At 55.0% G+C, this 16,045-nt stretch overlaps 1 long non-coding RNA gene across 1 annotated transcript; it reads left to right on the forward strand.

The window, feature by feature from the left end:
- The first annotated feature begins 8,734 nt into the window (after positions 1-8,734).
- On the forward strand, positions 8,735-11,864 carry LOC116634737. Its single transcript, XR_004300021.1, has 4 exons — positions 8,735-8,852; positions 9,280-9,326; positions 9,576-9,687; positions 11,353-11,864. It is a non-coding gene; the product is annotated as an uncharacterized LOC116634737 (long non-coding RNA).
- The last annotated feature ends 4,181 nt before the right edge of the window (positions 11,865-16,045 follow it).

Consider the following 16,045-nt stretch of genomic DNA (forward strand, 5'->3'; position numbering starts at 1 on the left):
CCCCCTCCAGGTGGAACCCCCCAGTAGATGAGAATCTATTTATAAAGGCCTCTAAGACATGATTGCCAGAAAGAACAGGATCTCAGTTAAACTTGAATTTCGGGTAAGTTACAAATAATTTTGTGCTATAAGTATGTCCCAAATACTTCTTGGGACAAACTTAGGCTAAACATTTCATCGCTTATCTTAAATCCAACTATAATTGGCTGTCTTGCATTTTATCTTTCCCCTAACTCTGGCCACTATTCTGAGGGCCTTCCACAAAGCTGCAGAGCATGCCGAGGCAGCCCTGGACGCAGGGCCTGGGCCCCCAGCCAGGGGAGGGTCAGGGTGGGTGTGGGGGGACACACACGGGAGTGGCGACAGGGCTCTTGGAGGGAGCAGCCTGATTCACAGCAACACAAGGGGAGATATTTTCGGCATCTGCCACTGACCCAGGCTTAACTTGAGCATCAGAAGCTTCTCTCTGAAGCAGCTGATCTATTTCTAGGGAGCGACTTTCCCATATCATGAGTCTGTGTCTTACTTTTAGGGGACATTCTGCAGACTCAGTGCAAGCTGCAGTCGGGGCTCATTTCTGGCAGAGAGCCGAAGGCTCTGGAAGAGTGGTGTCAGCTGTGTGGGGAAGGCCTGATCAACTTCACAATTAAAGCCAGCATCTCAGGGGCTCCGTGGAACTACCCCGCCAGGCCCCTTCTGTCTGTCTCCCAACATCAGAATGCCAAGAGCATTGCTCCTGCAATTTGGGGAAACTTCAGTTCTTACCTTACTCTATAAAGGAGATACACTAAGTGGTAATTATCAGCACGAATGTCACATTTATTGAACAAAACTCTTTAAATATGCTAATGACTCACTCCTCACAGCCAACTTACAAGGAAGGTAGGAATTTACAGCTAAAACTGGGAATAGAGGATAAGAAATGACCCCAAGACACATGGCTGATCAGTGGTGACAGTGCTCCAATCCAGGGTCTGGCAAAGTCTTCCCTGTTGTAGAATACGAGGAGAGAGACACAAGGACAGAGACGGAGACAGGGAGATGCACAGAGAAAGACAGACACAGAGAAGGAACCCAAAGATGAGTAGCAAAGCAAGGCCCAGAGCCCTTGAAATACAGTTCTTGCTCCTCAGTGAGTGTGGTCTTCTGCTCCTGGTGGGGACCTGGAGCTGTGGGGTCAGAGCGGCCCCCGAATGCTCGGCCCCAGCCTTTGGTGGCAGGCACCAGCTTTCAGACAGCCATGCCCAGCCACATTCTGAGCAGGTGAAGAGCTTCCTGGAGGTCTGGGCAGCCCCTGTCTCCGGCCGTTCCTTCCTGGAAGGGCTACCCTCACTTCCGGTCTCAGGGAGACCCTCCCAGCTTCTCTCACTCTTGGAGCCCAAGCCTCCGCACCCCAAACACTTCTTGGGGGCCTAGGCTACAGGGCTGGCCTCCTTCCCGGTGCCTTCTCCTACACACGTCCCCAAGGGGTTTTGAGGCGGGCGGTCTGCGGGGAAACACTGAGAAGCATGAGAAGCCCAGTTTCAAAACCCCCAGAAGCTTGACGCCTTCCCTGGTCCGTGCGGTCCTCGGTGGCAGGCTGGTTCACAGCCACCAAACGGCCCCGTCTTGTTCCTGCCCTGCAGGCTGTAGGGAAGGTCAGGACGGCCAGCACTGGGGCTGCCTCCCTCTGCGATGGTTCCTTGGCCGTGGTGGGCGGGGGGCTTGTTTTACTTGAGTTTTAGGTTCAGTCTCCAGGGTTCACTGCAGCGTGGCAGATAGTGGGTGCTTCCTAACTGTTGACGGACTGACAGACCTGTCTGGGGAAAGCTCAGTGGTAACGCCTTTGGGCGAGTCCATGCAAATGTGTAATCTTACTAGGTAACTGCTCCTTCTATCATCGTGCATTGAGAGATTATTTATTCTGATGGGGTTGCAGGGATAGAGTTGCAGGGATAGTTCTTGCTTTTGTGGGAAGAGGTGGTCTCCCCAAAACTCCTTCCTGGCTGTCAGTGTTCGGGGAAGGCTGGTCTTCAGACCAGAAAGAGGGCTGGGTCCAGGCACCCGGGAAGGGGAGAGGGACCTGAGGGGGCCGTGGGTTTTCCAGAGCTGCCCTGCAGGCTGCTGAGCTTCTCTGGGGTGGGGGGGGTGTGTGGAGGGGCATCCTGCCCCGTCTGTGTCCTCCTACATGTACACGAGTGGTTCCTCTTAAAGGACAAGTGTAAGCCAAATCTTAGTATTTCTGAAATTTGGTTGGGGGAAGGCTGTGGTAAATTTGTAAAAAGCTAAAAAGCTTGACACAAAGTATTTTCAAAGAAATTCATTTTGCTATTTTAGGTATAGAAGAACCAAGTTGGAGAAAGTTTTAGGAAAATCAATGTGGTTTCAAGAGTGTGTGCTCTCGCCAACACAATGGGTCTATTTAGCAGACTCGCCACGGTACACGTGGGCAGCTTGGCACACGCGGTCTGGTCTGCCTTGGGACAGCTACGTGGACCCCCTGCTTTTCCTTGGGAAATGTGCAGGAAAGACTCAGCCTTGCACGCTGTGTGGTCATCTCCTGCTCCGGGCCCATGGGCACAGGATAGAGCACATTCACCTGCTCTGGGCTTCGAGGACCTGCTCTTGCTGGCCACTGGGCCCTCCTCCAGCGGTGTTTGCTGACAGTGTTCTGGGTTCTGAGCGCTCCCATTTTTCCTGCATCAGATTTCCAAAATCCACGACTGTTGTCATGTTCAATAAAACAGCGAGTGGCTTTGTAGACTTGCCCCATTACCCCCGCCCCCAGCCCCACTCCCTGCCTACAAGGGCAGGTGTCTGCAAGCCACTTCACACCTACACTTCTTTCCCAAGAAGCATCATCCTGGCTCCTGGCCGGACGTTGGATCCACCTGGCTCGCAGTGGTACCTGTCTTCCATTTCAAATGACAGGCGGATTCTCATGGCTTCTCAGGGATAATTACAGAGCCGCCAACTCACCCTCCCGCACGCGTGCTCGTGGCTGGAAACCAAGGTCGACAGCCGACAGTTTCATGGCTATGTGGTTTCCTTACATAAGAATTCAGATGCAGCAGGCAGGTGAGATTATACTTTCTCTTGGAAATTTCAACCAAGAAGAATTTAAATCCTGTCTTTGGGCTGAGGTTTTAGAGGGCAGAGTGACATTTCTTAGTGTCACACAGAGAACCTGAGTCCCTGGTTCCTAACTGTACTCACAAGGCCACCATGCATGTAGATTTGACCTTGACATTTCCCCCGCATCTTCATAACCTTCAATGAGAATAAGACGTAGGAGTACATAATACTATCTTGGTGAATTGCTTTGTCAACTTTAAGAAAAAATGTTTACGTCTTGATGGATTTTAGGGTTTGACTGATTTTCTGTCACTGTGTCAGGGTTCTGGGCTCACTTGCAAACTGGCCTCCTGTTTCCACCGCATTCCCCAGGTTGGAGCAGCTGCTGTGGACCCTGTGTCCAGGGGAAAGGCTGGTAGGCTCTGTGCTGAGCTGCAGGTTTCACAGACCCCTGGCCTGAGAGGACGTGCATTGAGCTCCAGCTGGGTGTATACCACACCTGGATGGGAACCACGGCTGAGCGCCGCTCTGCCCACTCCGGAGCTTGGAGGCTGTGCTGAGAGTCACCACGAAGGTCATTTCCTCTAGGCTTGGAATAGGGTTTCAGTGTTGCCCTAATCTTAACACCAAGAAGACCTGCACATCCGTTGAATACGCCTAGTAACCACAGAACCACAGGAAAACAGGGCGAGGGAGGCCTGGGCCGTCCCCGTCAAACCCCAGCTGGTCTGACTTTGCAAACCCCGTTTTCTAGTCCAAGAGAAGTCTTTGAAAAGAGTGTGCAAATGGATAACTCTGGACTTCCCGGCTGACTTGTTTCCCTTCTTTCTGTTTATCCAAAATGTCTTTTGTTACAGCTTAAGCTTGTCACTAGCCATGCACCTGGGTCTGTAGAATCAGGCTGCAAATGAGTCAGTTTAGGGTCAAGGGGTAATCTCTGTGTAAATTCTGATGCACACGCTGAACCTGATCGATGCAGCTGATTAATGATTAAGATGTCGAAGTTGCCGTGGTCGACAAAGACTGGAGAAAAGCCATCTTAAAAATGTGTGTGTGTTTGTCAAACTGCTTTTATCACCTGAAGGGCTGGGCGGTAGCTCTGCCTACCCCGAGTGGATTCCAGCGTGGCTCTGCTTCTGACGACGGTGTGCACTTGCCCCTTCCCTTACTGAAAATACCTCCCAAGGAAGAACCGCGAGGACAAAGCAGATAAAGGTGCTCAGGGAAGAGGGTGAGGAAGCTGCCTTGCTCCTGGCTTTCCCACAATGAACACATCCCCCACATCGGTGGGATTCAGCTGTGGGTGCTCACTTTTGCTTTCCTAGGGTCTCAAGGTCAGCTCTGAAAGCCCAGTGGTTGTTCAACAGGAGCTTCCCAAGTGCAAAGGTGACCTGGAGGAAATGCCGTCCCGTCAGACAATTGCGGGAGTCGGCGCTGGTTGGCAGAGGCCACGCTGTGAGGCCTGGCTCTCCTGCCACTGCAGGTGGGGGCCTTTCTCACACAGGAGCCTCTGACCACCATTTACACGGCCTATCCCTGGAGACACCTGTTTCCTCCAGAAAGGGCCACCAAAGCACGGACATCTGTCATGGCCGCGGAGCTGTGGGCCTGCCCGCGTCAGCCACCAGGAGGCTTGACTAGTAACGCGTCGTACCATGAGCTTGTGGAGGGCCTTACAGTTTACACATGGCTCGGACCCATAGGACTAATGGAGGATCCCGCACTTCATCCAAGGCTTCCCAAACAGCATCTCAGAAACATCTTAGTGCCTCTCCAGGGAAGAGAGTGACAGGGGGCCTGTCCTGGTTCTCCTGGGCCTGCAGACTGCCCCAGCTTCCAGAAGCCTGAGTCCCTTTGAGATTTTCACTTACTCCCCCTTTTGCTCAAAAGGATCACTTGGCATGTGCTCTTAGCAGGGACAAGAACCACAGGACTTTTGGGGTTTTCTTGGATGTGGCCAAAATGGAGAGCCTGTCCCCAGAGCTGTTGGACAACAGACATTCTTCCCCCAGATGTGTGTCTGGCACACAAGGCCACTGGGGCTTGGACCTGGAAAGGGCTGCAGATCAGAGGCCACATTCTTCACGTTCTACCCACGCTCACTTCCATCACATTGTCACCCCATGACCCACGTGACAGAAGGCCACTTCCTGTGCATCTGGAGGCCAAGGGAAGATGAACACCAGGGCCTGCAGCTGAGACCCCCGGTTCCTCTGGGGGAACGCACTAGCACCGCCACAATGAGGGCTCGAAGTGTGCGAGGTGCCACGTACTTTCACCATATTTGAAACCCAAGAGCGATCATTGAGGGCAGTTCGACAAACACCAACTCTTTGCAGACGAGGACCACACACCTGAATGTCTGCCCGGAGTCTGCGTTTGCTAACGATGGATGTCTACGCCGAGCACCCAGGGTCTTCTTTTCTTTTCCTTTTTTACCGTAGACTTTCCGCCTCTTGAATCCGTTCATGGACAGTCTGGACAGCTCTTGGTTGGGAAGACACGTTCTCTTCTCCTCAGAGTCAGAGCACAGGCCCTGTTGTCATGGAGGCGCCAGGAGGTTTTTTTAATTAAAAAAAAAATCATACACAGAAATAAAAGCGCTGGGGTCTCATGGGAGCTAAAGGCTTTCTTCCAAACAGTGAAATGATTTCCACACAGCCTTGAGAAATTCCATCTCCGTGCCTCAGTTTCTCCATTTCAACATTTGTTTCATAACCTCATTTCCTGTCACAGCCCTTGGAGTGCACCGAGGATGAATGAGGCTGTCCCTACAAACAGAACCCAGGACGGCCGAAGGTCGGGCCGCTGATGCACCCCACCCGCCCCCACCGCGTGGGCCCTGGTGTCCTGCTGCCCATCTCTGAGCCTTTGGAATGAAAAGTGTGTAAAGTGTGTCCAACAGGAACTTCAAAAAGTTAAGTAAATAAAAATTATTTTTTCTTTAGATGAATTATAACAACCCTTAAGGAAAATGAAACAGCTCCTTGGTGCCACTGGCCAGGCCGTGGAGTGACTGGTTTTTCAGGTCGGGTGGGGCCCGCATCTACCTGAGCGGTCCTCGCTGCCGTTGCTGCCGGAGTTTCCCAAGCAGCGGGGTGTGCTCCTCCCTGGACGGCTCGGATGTGCTCCATGTGTAGCCCACGGAGGGCAGAAGCCACTCCATCACTGAGAGGGTCTTGGAAAAACAAAGATGAACGGATTCCTCCTTAAAAAATCCGTTATAGGCGACTCCTCCAAGGAAAAAAGCAAAAAGCAAAGGGGAAGACCAGTTCCAACACCAAGAGCGAGGACCAGCAGCACCCTTCCACCATAAAAGAGGCATCTCAGAAGAGAGCCGTGCCCATATTCACTAACTCTGTCCAGGTTCACGGGTGGGGCTCTGAGCGTCGCGCTCCCCAGGGAGGCTGTCAACATCGTGGCCTCTGCCTTGGTTTCCCCACCCAGTTGCCTCTTCAAGAGCCTCCTGATAACATCCAGGATTAAATCACTCCCAATTTTAATGTCAGATTCTGTCTTTCAGGTGAGAAATGGAGCTCAAGTCAGAGGCACCGGTCTTGTTCTGGATTTTGGGGTTTGGTTTGTATTTCCCTAGGCTCCAGCATTAAAGGGGTGCTGGGGGTGCTGGACTTCCCACCCTGGGTCCCACTGCGCATGTTTAGCACCTGGTAGGAAGCAGGAGGAGGGGAGGGACTGCATCCCAGGGCCTAGGGGGGTATGGTATGGGTTCACTCTGATCTGTTAGCAGGACAGGGAGTGGCTAGGCTAACAGTAGTAAATAGGCATTTTAAGTCTATCCTGTCTGCTCTGGGCATCTCCTCACCTCCCCTTAGAGGCTGCTGGCCCCAGCCACACGCGTGTCCCACAGGGATGGACGGCCAGGGGAGCAGCGTCACCTGAGGGGCTGGGGCACCTGACCCTGTCTCCCCACCATGGTCACCTGTGCGGGCCTGACTTTGAGGACTGCTGGTGGCCGGAGCAGGGCAGGGTGGTGGGGTCAGGACCAGCAGCAAATTATAGACCCTTCCCTGCCTGCACTTCCGACCCCGTCCCCTTACCCTCATCTCCTCTCCTTCCCCTCCGGGGGGGCCTGGAGAAGGGAGAAGAACATCTGTGCAATTAAAGATAAGAAGGAATGACAATGTGGGGACGAGGAGGAGGCATGGGGTGGGAGGCTCTGCAAGGGGAGGACCTGGGTCCAGGTTTGAGGAGGACGTATGCCAAACTCCCACCTAAGCACAAGAGGAGAGTGTGAGTGTGTGTGGGTCTGGGGGTAGGAGGGGGTTGATGGGAGGGGTCTTAGGAGCTGAGAGAGCTGCCAGAGAATTGGAACCCCCAGAGTGGCTGAGACCGCCTTCCCCAGCCCTAGGTGAGACCTCCCCTCTGACTGCAGGTGAGACTCCCAGCTCCAGGTGAGACCTCCCCTCTGCCTCCAGGTGAGACCTCCCCTCTGGCTCCAGGTGAGACCTCCCCTCTGCCTCCAGGTGAGACCTCCCCTCTGGCTCCAGGTGAGACCTCCCCTCTGACTGCAGGTGAGACTCTCAGCTCCAGGTGAGACCTCCCCTCTGACTGCAGGTGAATCTCCCTCCTGGCTAGCTCTTCATGTGTTTGGTTACCCTATTTGCTGCCCCCCACCTCTGCACGACTGGGGGTGAGATCTTGTCCCTCCCCCACCCCCGCCCGGGGCAGCTGTGCCACCCGAGCGTTCAGCCGGTGTTCACAGGAGAACAAGACTTCAGCCCGCCCTTCTATTTGGGTTTAAGTGGATGTGATCACAAAAGGACCAGCAGCTGCGCTTCCCCCACCACCTTCTGCGACTCTGCATCTTTCCCCAGGTCTCTGGATGTCTGTTCCTGCAGAGCCTGGCCTGGCACCAGAGGAGGAATGACCCCAGCAGGCACCACCTCCCCAAGGTCACCCGACCAAAGATCCAAAAGCCACAGGATGGCACCTGCTTCACATATTCCTGCAGATCTAGACCCAGGCCTGCAGGCCCTCCTCCCTGCTCTGCTCTCCTCCCTGCCCTGCCCTCTTCCTTGCGCTGCCCTCCTCCCCGCGCTACCCTCCTCCCTGCGCTGCCCTCCTCCCCGCGCTGCCCTCCTCCCCACGCTGCCCTCCTCCCTGCCCTGCCCTCCTCCCCCTGCTGCCCTCCTCCCCGCGCTGCCCTCCTCCCTGCGCTGCCCTCCTCCCCCTGCTGACCTCCTCCTTGCTCTGCCCTCCTCCCCGCGCTACCCTCCTCCCCTCGCTGCCCTCCACCCCCTGCTGACCTCCTCCCTGCTCTGCCCTCCTCCCCGCACTGCCCTCCTCCCCCTGCTGACCTCCTCCCTGCTCTGCCCTCCTCCCCTCGCTGCCCTCCTCCCTGCGCTGCCCTCCTCCCCTCCCTGCCCAGCGCTCTGGGGGCCTAGGAGGTGGCCACCGGGAGTGCTTCTCCAAGAGGCTGGGGGCCTGATTTGGAGGGCCGTAGTTTCTGCCCCGGGGGTGTCCCACCCACGGTGGGGTGCAGGTGACAGCTCGCAGCAGACAGGCAGGCTGCTTCCGGGGGTGGGGGGAGATGGCATCAGGCAGCCGTGCGTGGGCCCCTCTGTGCAGATTCACAGCCTGTGCCACGGCCGAGTGGGTCTGCCCTCCTCCCCCGCGCTGCCCTCCTCCCGCTGCCGCGCTCCTCTCCGGGGGAGCCAGGCGCCTACCCTCATTAGTGTGTGTCTTAAAACTCCCAAGCTCCCTCCGTGGGGTGAACCTGCGGGCAGCCTGGGGAGGCCTGGAGCCCGCCGACATGGGCCTGTCCTTGGCACACCTGGGTTAGTCCCTTCACTTCGCGTCATCGTGGTGTCCTCTCTGTAATGCAGGGTGTGGGCTACATTCCCGCCCTCCCTCCGTAAATGTGGGTGCAGCTCGCCGTCAGCAGCAGCCATACTGCAGGGCCCCAGGATGAACCTGCAGCTCTGGGATTACTGCCCTTTTACTGCTTACAACGGACAGTGCCGGCAGCCCCGAGAGCTGAGCAGAGCAGATAGGGTCTCACAGGACGGGGAGAGGGCCCAGGGTTGGTCTGAGGCCACCCCCAGGTGCTTGGGGACACAGGGGAGGGGCTGGGTTCTGACGGCAGGTGGAGTAACTGTGGGTGTCTCCCGGGCCTACAGGCGGCAGTTCCAGTGGGCGGTGGGGAGGGTGGGCGGTGTCCACGACCCAGCAGCCCTTGTCCTTAGCCCCTACCTCTTTCTGCAGCTCATGAAGGTGGCAGCTGACCGGAAGGCTACCTGATATGGCGGGAGGTGAGCCCCTGACGTGGTCACGACACCATTCCCATGAATCACTCAGGTAGCCAGTTCACGGGACTGGGGAGGCAGCAGCCCGACGTCATCGCTCTGGTTTTTTTCCCCTGCAGTCCCTGCAAGGGCCCTGAGGTGCCGAGTGGGTAGGCCTCGTGTGCATGCTCCACCAGCTAGAGAGAAGCCATCACCCGAAACGGGGTCTTTTCTGCTCTGAAAGCCATTCCTTTTGCATTCTTTTCTGTCCATCAGACACATGGTTTCATCTAAGAAAGGACAGAGATGGCGTGCAGAAAGCACAGCGTCTGAGCACCGGCAGGCAGCTGGGGATTCTCCTTCCCAGAGACCAGAACCTTCTGGGCAGGTGGCAACATAATTGTCTGAGAGCCTGGGCACTGATCTTGTGTTTTATGTGGCCATGAAATACTAATTGGGATTGGACACATTCTAATTAATAGCAAGATAGTGGATGATCACATACGCTGGTTTGGGAGGCAAACAACCAAACTTGTAAAATTTAGTTTCCCACGCTCCCGCTGAGGAGGGCATAGACGCACCCACCACGCGGACAGCTCCTTTCACCCTTGCTGGGCTCCCACGGGCCCGGACCCCAGGGAGAAACCACTCCTGCAGAATGGGCCCCCACAGACAGGGCTGTGCAGCGGGCCCCGGGGCGGGTCCCCAGCCCTCAGGCTTTGCTCCTGCCCTGCGGAGTCTGACCCTGAGACCACGAAAACACCTGCGTCGCTTTGTCCGGGAACAGGCAGGGTCCTACGCTTTGCCTGCCATCGACCAAGCTGCGAGCCCCCTGCATTTTGTGAATTTATATTTTGTGATATCGAGGGCTTTGGGGAATAAGCCAGGCCAGATGCGATTCGGACCCCTCCCAGCTGTCCCTGGAGCCCACACCAGGCCAGTCGGAAGGGCCTCCGGAGGCATCTGTCATCTGTAAAGTGGGGCGGCCATGTTATCTCTGGATTTGGCGGGAGCAGAAAACAAATGCATTGTTCATTTACTATTAGTACACAGTAGGCATTCGATAAATGTCCCCCTCTTTTTACAAATTGCCGAAGATTTACAAATTTGGAATGCCCAGGATTACTGAGAGGATACTCAATATGGTATACTTAGGGACATCAAGAATGTTCTCATTTAAGAAAATCTTTTCCTGCTCAGTACTTACTTTTTCAAATTTGGCTGTGCTCTGGACGTCATGTGCAAAGTGAGCATGTGGCCTTGGGGCCCTTGGTCTAAAAACAAAACCTCCTTGGAGGCTGGAGCCGGAGACTCCCTCTGCTGCTGGGTGCCCTGTAGGGAGTTTGGGGCACTGAGCTCTGTGAGCTCAGGCCCACCCACCCCAGGGCGCAAGGAGTGGAGGCAGGGGGAGGCGCAGCTGTGAGCCTCGAGGCGAGATTCCTGAGGCCTCCTGACTCTGCGAAGGCGCTCCATGGTCGGCGGGCACACACACCCCTTCCTCCCTGCTGCCTGCTCCCCTGGGACCCGGCACTGAGTCAGAAACAGCTCCTGGGAGGAAGGACGGCTCTGTGTGTCGCCCCAGCAGAAGAGCCGCCTGCTCGGGGTCTGACAGAAGGACACGGGAAGATGACAGCTTGGGGCGCTCTGAGAACCGGCCGCCAGGCTGCACCCCATTAGCAGAGCTGCTTACAGATCAGACACATAAATAATAGCCTCACGCACACATTTTATTACAGTGCTTAATAGCCCTATCAAGGACCGGGGAAAAACAACGCATCCTTTGATAGCATTTTGTGTTAAAAACCCGTGAGAGAGGGAACGCTCCCCTGTCCAAGAGCATCTCTGCCTCTCTGAAAGCAAGGGCTATTCTGACAGTGCTGATGGTTGCTGTCATTGTCGTCCTGGTAAACTTTCTGGCTTCCTAGCGATGGTCCCTCCCCACCAGACGGCCCTCCCTCTCAATCTGCTTCTCCTGCCGGGCTTAATTGAATGTCCTGATGCGTAGGAAAAGGGTTAATGGCATTGCCCAATGACACAATATCTTGGATTACAGACACCAGCCAGCAAAGGCCAGCAGCATGGTAACGAGGCCGGCGCCGTGGGAACGGGGGGCGGACAATGACGGATTGACAGCGAGTGCGGACAGCCCACCTTTGGGAGAAACCGTACCCCACAGCATGCGGGGAAAGTGAGAAATAGTAGCAGATGCTGCGGGCCTACCAGCAACAGATGCCTTCTGGCCGCGGCTCCGCCAGCCAACCAGCTCCCGCCGGCCGCCCAAGCAGGAGCATTTCCTCCCCGCCCCCGCCTTTGTTGGAGGGAGGCGGCAAATACAGATATTGCAGAGGAATTAGAAACAGCAGATGGTGGCGGCAGGATCTGATGAGATCGGGGTCCGGTAGAGGCATACATTTCGAGGCGGCATCAATCATACGTTCCTTCGGGGAACTGCGAGCTCAGGCCTCTGCGCGGGCCGTGCTGCCCACCTGGGGCCTCCCTGTCAGCAGGCTGACCCTCCGTCCGCCTTCAGATGTTGCGTCAGATTTAGCAGAGTTTAAAGAGAACATATGTTGAATATTTGGTTAATTCAATTTGTGCTTAAATAATTGATGTTGGCCAATTCCAAACGTGAAATTTTAAAAGCCTCCTATGTTTGGTCTGATACATTATCCATCATCCTATTGTGCGAAGGGGGTTGTTTTCATTACAAGGCGCATGTTCGCTCCCTTTTCGGCGCGAGCTGGGATGTCGCACCACCTTTCGCCTTCTGGCCACTGTGGAGGGCACGCAGCCTGCTGCGGGCGACCTCCGTGCGCGGGGTCCCAGCGGACGTGTCGTCGGAGTCCACGCGGCCACTCACCAAAGTGCCGTAGGAACAATGACCCCTGGGTCTCACGTGCTTTCAGAAAGGAGTTGAGAGACCCTGCGAGGGTCACGACGCACGCGGCCCACACAGCTCGGAGGATCCTTCATAACGTCCGCGTTGTGATATTTTAAGCCACATCTGCTCCTTTCCCAGGCACAGAGCTGGTTTCCGACCCGGCGCGGGAGCCCCGTGGAGGCGGGTGTGCGGTGGTGAGCGGCGCTCTCAGGGCCGCGTCTGGCTGGGCGCCCACCGGTCAGCCGAGGCAGAGCAGGAATCGGATGTCTATGACCTTAAAGAATAAGTTTCTCTCCCTGAGGAAAAAAAATCCAGGTGTGATTTTCATACTTGAAAATAAAATGTTCAAATTCAAAAGCAATAGCTGATCCTTCCAGGAAATCTAGAAAGAGACACAAGTAGAAAACAAAATCATCTGTGCTCACCATCCACAGGTCATGTCTTAGTGTGTCCTTCCAGGCTTTTCTCCACACACAACATTTATTGTCTGTTTTTAGGGATTTATGGATTATACACATAATTTCATCTCATGTTTTTTGCTTTATATTATGACAGAAGCATTTCTCTACCCTTGAAGTATTATCATTTCTACATAACATTCCTTTTACTCAGTTTGCTTTTTAAACATTTTTGTCTTTTTAATGTTTATTTGAATGTTCGAAATGGTAAAACTCTTTACTCTTCTGGATAAAGCTGGCATGAACTTGTTTTGAAAATATTTTCTTTGCTAGGGCTCAATTTATTTCCTTAGGCTAATTTTCCAGGGGTAGAAAATGGGATACATGTAGGAACATGAAAAAAAGAGTCCCCTTTTCTTTCTGCTCATAAAGGCGACACACACTCATTGTGGATACTTTGGAAAGGTTCCAGAGCACGCTGGAGACCCTCGGTCCGCGAGGCCCCGCTCGTCTGACGGGGGAGCGCAGGCTGCCGGGAGCGTGTCTCCAGGTCAGCCAGCCTGTGCACAACTGTCTGGTCTGAGCGCCACGTCGTCTGGCGCTTTGTCCTGGAGGTGTGTGCGGTGACCCTCCCTGATGCAGGGCCCCTTCCTCCTCGACGGAGTGGGGGTCCAGTGATGTTTTCTCTTCGCCTGTTACGAGAACCCAGCAGAGGATTCTCAGGAAGGGCCTCGGGCTCTCCCGAGCTCTCTTCTCTCTTCCTGGCTCTTCTGGGGCTGAGGACCACATGGTGAGCACCCCTCCAGGTCCACGGGGCCCGCCTTCACGGCCTGTGGGAGGGGAGCTGGCTGATGCAGCCCCTGGGATGGCCAGCGTGGGCTCTCTTGCTTGCATGAGACTCTTCAATCTGGGCAAACACCAGTGCCCGCTTCTGGAGAGCTGCTGGTCCCTTTCATCAGCGTGGCAAAGGGGTTATGTCTTCAAAGCATTAAGCTCTTTGGCTGAAAGGGAAAAACCGTCCCAGGAAGTTAGAGCCATTTCGAGATAAAGTTGGTTGGATACCAGGTGTGTGAGTCCCAGACACCAGACGTCCCGCTTGTGTTGGTTAGAATTTCTTCTAAACATGGTTTTTTAATGGTTTTACACATATTCTGCCATTACAAATAGGTGTTTTTATGGCTGAGTTTCTGATATTTGGAATTTGTAGCCTTTCTTCTGTGGGTCATTCCTTCTGAAGCCTCCCATGCGGCTTTGTGACCGGAGCAGGGTTCCATTTCTCTGCGCCTCAGGGGCCCCGTGGACGCCTCCGCATGCAGCGCCTCCTCCCCCGTCCTCAGGGCTGCTGCAGGGGTCCATGCAGACGAAACCACAGACGTGCTCAGGCGCTCCAGAAACATACTTCAGCTCAGAAGACAAGCATGTTCTTCTGCAAGGCCTTCACCCCTTCTCTTTCTGGAGGACGTCTTTACAAGGATGCACAGCACCACAGAGTTTACAAAGAACGTTCTTCTCGGTTGTCTTGATTGTTTATATGTCACTACGACTGACTCAGCACACCAGTCCTGGTGCCTCAGTTTCCTTTGTTATCCCATCAAGGGGTGTGGCTTCTGCTGGGATGTCTGCGTGCATGAGGGGAACTCCGTCTGGAGCCCCTCCCAACTTGGGACCTCATGCTCCCACTGTCGTTGGTCAGGAGGCTCCTGTGGAGCAGGCGCCGTGTGGGTCCTGGAGACGCGGGTCCAGGTGGACACGGCCTTCCCTCATCGAGCAGAATTATGGCTGTCCTTGGGCTAGGAAAGCCAGGGTCAGTGGCCATAAGGAGCTACATAAAGCACCAAACCTCATTTGGGGACAGCAGTGGGCACGGAGCACGTGCCACTGAAGAAGAAGGTGCCATCTCAACTGTGGCCTGGAGAGTGGATGGGAGCCAACAGGGGCAGCCCGGAGTGAGACCTCCCTGAGGCACTGGCGATGAGTTATCAGCAATGAAAGGCTTTCCGGCAGCTCCCCACCCAGGTCCAAGCCACCCTCAGCAGGCCAGCTCCCATTCTGCAGCAGGAATGCCAAGTGCCCGCTAGGGCACCTCATCACCCTTCAGCCGTCTCCCAGGACACGGCGTGGATTCCTCGTGGTGCCTGTTGTCCTGCCTCTGGACACGATCTGCGAGCCGTCAGGAGTGAGGTCCGGGGGGTCTCAGTGGGCAACCCCACTCCTCTCTCCACAAGCTAACCCTTGGCTGATGGAACTCCAGCCCCGACAAATCTGGCTCAGCCTGGACTTGGTTCTGCTCTGTTCTAAGAACATCTAGGGCGCCATCGTGATGTAAGACCAAGCCCCTTGGGCTGGACAAGGCCAATTCTTTCCCCCTCAGACCTTTTCCATCCCAGATGACAGGCCCTCCTTCTGGTGAAAACTGGGGTGTTTTCCACCTGAGGTGGGCTCGGCACTAAGGTGCTTCCTCCACCCTGATTGAGCCGATATATTATTTACCTCTTCCTGTCTGTCTCCCCGGGATAATGAGGCCACCAGGCACCTTTAATCTATGTCTGCTTCACTTACCAGAGTCCGGAGGTGGGAAGGAGGGAGCAGAAGACACCTTGGTTTCAATGAGATTCTCCTTCCTTAGTCAGAAGCAAGAGTTTTAAATTAGAGTTCACAAATGTGCATTTCATTCAGTTTTAGCAGGATAGACATTATATGTTAAGAAAACGTCTGCTGTCTGGTGAGGAGAGGACACAGCAGCTGCGCTGTAGATGCTGTTAGTGATCAATACATACGTCTCTAATAATAACTGATAGCTGAGAGCCAGAATCTAACTCTCGTGACATCTCATTCTTACGTTGGCCTTGATGTTTCCCACATGTGGTGTTAAGTCCCCCATCTTCAGGGAAACCCGTCTCCTTCGTGCTCTGGACGTGCTCCCTGACCCTGTGCCAGGCTGTGCCCGTGTCATTCCCCTAGGTCTGGATGCCTGGACTGTCCCGACAGCCAGCACCGATGCCCATGGCCTCCAGGAGGCTTCAGCCTCTTTGTCGGTTGGTATTGTGGCCAATGCCAAGGGCTGGATGGTGTAGCGGTCAGAGAGGGAGGGAGGGAAGGGAGCCCAGGAGGTGCTCTGGGGGCAGCAGCATCTGTGCCCCATGCCTTGGGGATGGCAGGAAGGGGCAGGGCCCCAGGACGGGACCACCGCTTTGCCCCGGGATGGCTCCCCCATGCCTCCCTGGGCCCCCAGCTCAGCCCCGGCAGGTGGGTTCTCAGTTCTGTCTACACTCGGTGCGCACCTCTTATCTGGGGCAGCATTGCAGAGACGTTCTGAGATGAAGTCACTGTCCGGGGATGTTAAGGAATGTCTGAGAAACTTCACTGAAAGCAACAGGGTGAGTTTTCTGAAGTTGTTGACGTACGAGATAGAAGATGACTGACCATGCACTGGTTATGTACGTGAATCATCAGGTTTCATTTCTCTG

This window comes from Phoca vitulina, unplaced genomic scaffold, assembly GCF_004348235.1.
Source record: "Phoca vitulina isolate PV1807 unplaced genomic scaffold, GSC_HSeal_1.0 scaffold9, whole genome shotgun sequence".
Taxonomy (NCBI): Eukaryota; Metazoa; Chordata; class Mammalia; order Carnivora; family Phocidae; genus Phoca; species Phoca vitulina.